We start from the raw sequence: 7,748 nt of genomic DNA on the forward strand, positions 1-7,748 counted from the left end.
TGTGAACTTCTTCAACATGAGTCCTTCCTGTGGGCTGCAGGTCTTCATGAACTGCTACAGTGTTGGTCCCTTCCATAACATGCAGTCCTTCAAGAACATACTTCCCCAGTGTGGGTCCCTGATAGGCTCCCAAGTCCTACTAGAAAATCTTCTCCAGCATGGGTTCCTCTCTCCTTGGGTCCTGACAGAAACCTACTCTGGTGTGAACTTCCCAGAGGGTCACAGCTTCCTTTGGACACACCCACCGACTCCACTGCGGACAGCCACAGGCTGCAGGGGCACAGACTGCCTCAACACACCCTTCACCACAGGCTGCAGGCAAATCCCTGCTCTGGCAACTGCAGCATTTTCTCTTCTTACTTCTTCACTGACCTTGTCTCTCAAGACATTTCAGATGAACAGCTGGTGGAAGCCCTCCTTAGTCTACCCTCAGTCCCAAGGTGCTGGCCTAGCACGTATCTATTCTCGTTAAAGCTCATTGCAAGTGGTAAAGGTTCATTCACAGGATCATCTTGCAATGCAACACCATATTTCTGCCAGGGCACACATATATCAAGGAAGCAGTGCTGGAACAGTAAATATGTTCCAGGGGCAGTAACTTTTTACATCTATTGGTGTTATTGTTTATAAAGAATAATGACGATTTTAGGCTTAATTTCATCCCAGTCATAACTTCACGTATTGAATCTATATCACAGCTCCCTTGCATTATTAAATTTTGCTGTAAATCTCAGCCAGTCAGATTTAAGTCACAAGCCACATAGAAAATCAAAGGAGTGTCTTACTTCTCTCTCTTACTTCCTTTCAAAGACATAAACAGATATTTTTGTGAGGAGGTAAAAATACTTTTTTCTCATAGTTTGCAAGTGCCTGACTTCCTGGCAATACTGACTGTGATATTTTCTAAAGAAAGCATTTTGATTTTCATGATTCTTTAAAATTATTATTTCATTCAGTGTACTAAATATGTAAGCCAGAATTTCATTTCTAAACTGTACAAACATGTCAAAAAGAATGCTATGGAGCAGAAGGTAGGGAGAAAGAAGAAAGTAACATTCATTTTGGTTAATCAATGGAAAGAGCTGTTATAGATTAAATAAGCCTGGTGAGTAGGATAAGGAAAGATACTGCAATTTTTTGGCAATCTAATATAATTTTGGGAAAAATTAAGATACTAATACAGTTAATGTTGATGAAAATCAAGAAATCCAGGTGTCACAGTGTCCCACTCATGGAGCAAAAATTTTAACACCTTCTAGAGAAATTTAAGAATAGACACATCTGGCTTCTTTTCAAAATACCCCAAATTTAATGGGTAAAATCCTAGGAAAATGCTTTAGATTCTTTCAAAAGCTGGACTGGTTTTTTTCTTTGCATTAAAACTATGATGCTTTTCAGAGTATTTCCAAGCTCCTGTTTCTGTTTGATTCAAATAGTTCTATCAGTCAGAATCAAAGCTAATCAAAGCTTTTCTAATGCAGTAAGAGTCAAGTTATTCTGGGACAATATTTGGAGAGAACAGAAATGTGAAAATGCAGTTATTTTCATTTCTAAGGCAACAGAGAGTGGCAGAAATCATTATTTTATTTATTTATTTATTTATTATGACTGCACTTAATGTATTCATTGGTTGGTTCTGTGAAAATCCTCCAGGCCTCTGTACTTTTAAAAGGTGTTTCTTATTGATTTCCTGCAGTCAGGTATAAGACAAATTCTGTGATTCCTAATAATATACACACTGAGGAAACTTGAGCAATAAAAGTCTTTATCATGTTCTAGCATGATGAATGAGACTAAAAAGATCTCAATTCAATCATAAGTGTATTCCCAACATAACAGCTATGGTAAATCCAGAGAGGAAAGATTAATTCATAGAGAGAAATGGCAGTTTGGCAGCAGCATGTTACTGTCAGATTGTTATTTTTGCAATAATATTCTTTCTTTATGCCTCTGCACACACGTTTTTATTTGCATGAGGTTTCTGCATGGAAAATGTACTCCCTGTTCTTCTTTGTATTTACCAGAGGTTTCCACTCATACAAGATTAATACCAGCAGTAATAATAGTAATAACAAAAAATAATAATGATAATAATTCATTAAATTTCTATTGCCCCTTTCATACAGAAAGTTCCCAAGATAGCTTTCATCACCAGTGTGGAATGGTTTAGAAAATTAATATATCTTTCTGCGTAGAAACACAGAATAATTTAGATTGGAAGGGGCCACTGGAGGCCACCTAGTCCAACTCTCTGCACAAAGCAGATCTAATAAATCAAGGCCTTGTCAAGTCAAATCTTGAACATCTCCAAGGTTACAGAGTACAACATTTCAGAGAAAATTTTGTTCTGGTATAACAAGCCTCAATATGCATGAGCTTCCAGCCTTCCTTACCACAGCAGCTACCCTGCTACTTCAACACTCACAAGTCCATGGGGCCAGATGGAATTCATCCAAGGCTACTGAGGATGCTGGTGGAAGAGTTTTCCAAGCCACTCTCTGTCTTGGTGAGGGGAAACAGAGGAGCAGGTACCGAACTCTTCACTCTTGTGACCCGTGACAAGACTCAAGGAAATGGCATGAAACTGTGTCAGGGTAGGTTTAGATCAGTTATGTGGAAAATGTTTTTCACCCAGAGGGCAGCTGAGCACTGGAACAGCACTGGAAGTGGTCACAGCATCAAGCTAGACAGAGTGCAAGAAGCTTTTGGACAATGCTCTCAGGCATCTGGTGGGATTCCTGATGTGTCTTGCGCAGGGCCAGGAGCTGGACTCAGTGATTCGATGAATCCCTTCCAACTCAGTATATTCTATTGATGCAGGAAGGATTTTTGATTTTTTTGATTTTCACATTTTATAGATTTTAGGAACACAGTAGCTGTAGCAAAGTAGATTTTTAGTGGGTTAATATTTCTAGCAGCTTAAGTTTAATGTCTTTCTATCGCTACCCCCTGTCCCAGAACAGGGAGCTAAAATTCTTTCGCTGTTTAGTCTCTTGTTCAAGATTGAAGGGTATCAGAAGAAGACATAAACACAGGGCAGAGTGACCCAGAAGTAAGAACACTGGAAAACCTCCAAGAGCCCTTTGTGTGCTGAAGAAGAGGAGGATTGATGAAGAGAGGGTCTCATTGAACCCTGAACCAATTCCTAGGGTGGTAGGACTGAGGCAGGACAGAGGTGGAACTGGAAATGTGTAAAGTGATGATTGGATGGATCATATTATAAAAGCTATGGAAATTAAAACTTGCGTGTGTGCATTGATGTATTCCTGGGCGAGTCTGGATGCTCATTAAAGTAACTACCCTTTATCTTATCTCCTACTAAAAATTTGGCTTGGAGTCTTATTTACAGACTTCTAAGGCATCACTATGATTCTATGATTTCTCATCAGTCCTGGTTAACCAAGGAGATTCCAGACAACTAGAGGCTAGACAATGTGACACACATCTACAAGAAGTGTTGGAGGGAAGATATGGGGAACTACAGGCCTGACAGCTTGACCTTGGTGCCAGGGAAAGTTATGGAACATACTGTCTTGAGTGTGATCACATGGCACATACAGGAAAATCAGAAGATGAGGTCCAGCCAGCATGGGTTTAGGAAAAGCAGATACCTGGAAAAAATGCTTTGCTTTATTACCAGGTGACCTGCCTAGTGGATGAGGGATATGGATGTTGTCTACCTGGACTTTGATAAAGGTTTTGATACTGTCTCCCAGAGCATTCTCCTGGAGAAGCTGTCAACCTATGGTTTGGACAGATGCAATCCTCACTGGATTAAAAACTGGCTGGATAGCCAGGCCTAGAGAGTGGTGGTGAATGGTGTTACATCCAGCTGACAGCTGGTCACAATGGTGTTCCCCAAAGCTCAGTATTGGGACCAGTCCTGTGTAATATCTTTATTGATGATCTGAACGAGAGGATTGAGTGCAGTGCACCCTCAGTAAGTTCACAGATAATACCAAGCTGGGTGGGAGTGTTGATCTGCTGGAGGGTAGGAAGGTCTGCAGAGGGATCTAGACAGGCTGGATTGATAGACAAGGCCAGCTGTATGAGGTTTAACAAGGTGAAGTGCTGGGTCTTGCCGTTGGGTCACAACAACTCCAGGCAGTGCTACAGGCTGTGGCAGAGTGGCTGGAAAGTGGCCCAAAGGACCTGAATTTGCTGATTGACAGTCAGCTGAGCATGAGCCAGCAGTGTGCAGAGGTGGACAAGAACAATAGCATTGTGTTCTGCATCAGAAATAGTGTGGCCAGTAGGACTAGGGCAGTGATTGTAGTCCTGTACTCAACACTGGCGAACCCACACCTTGAGTACTGTGTCCATCTGGGCCCCTTACTACAAGACATTGAGATGCTGGAGGGTATTCAGAGAAGGGCAAAGAAGCTGATGATGAGTCTGGACAGGAAGTCATATGAGGAGCAGCTGAGGGAGCTGGGGTTTAGTCTGAAGAAGAGGAGGCTCAGAGGAGACCTTATGGCTCTCTACATCTATCTGAAAGGCAGTTGTAGCAAAGTGGAGGTTGGCCTCTTCTCCCAGGCAACTAGTGACTGGACAAGAGGAAGTGGCCTCAAGCTGTGTCAGGGGAGGTTCTATCTGGACATCAGGAAGAATTTCTTCACTGAAAGGGTGGTTAAGCATTGTAAGGAGCTGCCCAGGAAAGTGGTGGAGTCACCATCCCTGAAAGTGTTCAAGAAATGACTGGACATGGCTTTTAGTGCTCTTGTTTATTTGACAAATTGGTGTTCAGTCAAAGGTTGGACTTGATGATCTTGGAGGTCTTTTCCAATATTAATGATTCTATGATTTTATCCGATCAGGGCCTCCAGTATCCCGAGTCCATTCTCAGGACTGAGGCATCATGTGTCCCAGGCACCAGACCCAGTGTCATATGGCTGTAGCAACCATCTCTGTGTGGTCCTACAAAGGGAATATGCACCCATTGGGCTCTGCCTGCCAGCAGTACTGAAAGTTCAAGTCAGTGCTCCTAAACATAGCCCTGCTTCCTAGCATTGGATTCAGCCTTCTGCACCTTGGCTGTCTGCACTGCCATAGCATTGTCCCACCACATCCTACCCTCTGCAGCAAACTTTCCTGAGAGACAGACAAGCTTGGTACTCACACAGTAGGTTTCATAGCTGTGTTGGAGTTAGTACAAAGCTAGTCTCTGCAGCCTTAGCTTATAGAGTTTTCAAGTTCAGGGTTTTAGCATGCACAGGGTCTGTGTGGCAGGGAGTAGTAAAGAGAAGACTCTTGCTCAGGTGTGAGAAGTATGACACTGATTATACGGATGGATATGATTAGATTTACTGCTAATGAAGTATCTAAATGTTGCCAGTCCAGTATATAATATAAGCAGGTCTAAAGGATTATAATATAAGCAGGTTTGGCTAGAAATGTGCAGGTTTACAATCTTTGGCCCTACAGAATGCACAATTACAAGCAACGAAGCACCTATGGAGATGCATTAGGATTTTATCTCTATATGTGACTGGATCCTAGCACTTTTACTCAACTGTTCCAAAGTGAGTAGGCTGGATGTATCCTGCTGGCAACCCTGGGTAGAGGGAAGCAGGGGGATCCATCCGGAAGTTGCCTGCAACCAGACCAGTTTGCTTCAGGAACAAATCACATTGCAAAGACTGCAGGGGAGAGGGGGTGTTTGTAGGGAGAGGATGCACCTCAATATCTGACTTTCATCACTGGCTCAGTCTGTCATGTTCCAACTTCCTTAATGTTTCTCTGGGACTCTGCTGAGCACAGAATATGAGCAAGGATGTGGGAAGCAGACATGGGGTTCAGGTGGGACAGCTCAAGGAGTTCAGGAGCACATAAATCATTGGCAGAGGGAGAGGGTCACAGAGCACAGAATGAGAGTATACTCCTGACCTTTATCTCCTCCTACTCATTTCCTTTCCTATTTCTTATCCCACTTAATCACACCATCTTCCAGGTAGGTGAAGTGAGCTTCCAAATAGTAGAAATCAATAGTGAAAATGAAAATAAAGCAGAGTTCATCCAAATTCCCTCATGCATTTGGAGGCAGGAGAAAAGAGAACTACATAGAAACCTTGATCATGATGATAATCCATTTGGCACTGTAAAATATGGAAAAATTGAAGGCCAGAAATTTGGAACAAAAATGTATCCACCGAATTAATGTGAATATCTCTTTCCCTGACATATGAGATAGAGGAGGAAAGCAGCTGCTCCTCAGTCGTCTTCTTTTCTTCCCTTCTGTCATTACATAGATGGAGGAGAAACTCGAAGATCACAGGTGTAAGAAAGCAGGGAGGGATGGAGCAAGGAAACACCTTCCCATATTCATATATTCGCAGAGGGAAGAGATACATGAGTAGGGACAGAAAGATGAGTGGAGCAAAGGCACAGATGAATATTGGCATTGATGGGGCAGCATCAGGCAGAGTGAAGATACAACCAGGAGTACCAGTCTGATTCTGGAATAAGACGAGGAAAGAAAATAGCAGAAAGTACTGCCTTCCTTTTCACATGTAACTGTGAAGAGCAACAAGAGGATGCCAACCAAAAGAAGGGCTTGTCCTATGAGCCATGCTGGCATGAGTGAAGGATTAGCATTGGAGAGCTACACACAGTAAATTTTATGCCAGGATTCATCTACATGCTGTTGTTTATGTGAGGACATCCTTACACTGAGACAGTTACACATTCTATGCTAACAAGTGCTGCATCTGGTCTCAGTTTTGGTTTTTGCTTGTTTGTTTTTTTAGTTTTTTGACTGTTCCATCAGGAAGAGAGTCAGAAAACAGTCCTTGGTCTAATGCAAGGCTTGACACTCAACATGCTTGAGAAAAACATCAGTAACTTTTTGGCCTCAATATTTATTTAGTATTGCAGTTTAGGGGCTTTTTATACAGAAGGCATGATGATTCATCTGGTCTAAAGCTTGGAGTTCCTCTTTGCTTATTGTTAGAATTGCTAAGCCATCAAGAACACTTTCTCTGCGGTAGGCTTGTGAAATAAACCAAGACAGAGAGATCTCACTAATAGTCACAAAATGCTTTCCTCTAAGTGGCCCTGCAAATCTCCAGGAGTGTTAAGTCTGTATCAGGGAATCTGTAGATCTGGTAAACAGCTAGAGGTAAAAGTATAATTAAAAGAGTCAAAGCTAAAGGTTACAGATATTCAGCCATTGAATTCCTGCTGGGTAAGGAGATGACTGGCATCACATATAACATTTTGGAAGTGTTTCTGAGGTAGAAGACTAGTGAAGGTACTCATTTTCTTTCTTCTGAATTATTTAGCTGCACAAGAACTGCAATTCTTTTTCTTTTGGTGGTTCTGTATCAGCCGCTGTTAGGAACACTATATTCAAGAGTAGCAATAGCTAACTTGGGTTTCTTAATAAGCAACATATTTCAGTCTCTTTGACCTTTAATAGTTTTTATTTCTTTCCTCATCGTGACTCTGAGCTTGATTCAACTGGTTTTTTAAGGCTTCTCACTTCCTGGAACAAACACAGAGTGGGACTTTGTGCAAAGGTCTTTCTTCAGTTTAGTTTGCAGCTTTTTCTTACAGTGTCTACAGATCTGACAAAGGTGACAATTCAGGACGAGGCTTGAAAATGCCCCACTTATTAAGTAAAAACTTTATTTTACTTTGCACGGATAAATTGGTGTACTAGATTTTGAGCTATTTGTAGCAGCAAAACAGTCTGCATTTGAGTTTAAAAATGCATTTAAGGATATTTAAGATGCCTTTTAAGAAGGCAG

The sequence above is a fragment of the Pithys albifrons genome, chromosome 6 (assembly GCF_047495875.1).
Source record: "Pithys albifrons albifrons isolate INPA30051 chromosome 6, PitAlb_v1, whole genome shotgun sequence".
In the NCBI taxonomy this organism is placed as follows: domain Eukaryota; kingdom Metazoa; phylum Chordata; class Aves; order Passeriformes; family Thamnophilidae; genus Pithys; species Pithys albifrons.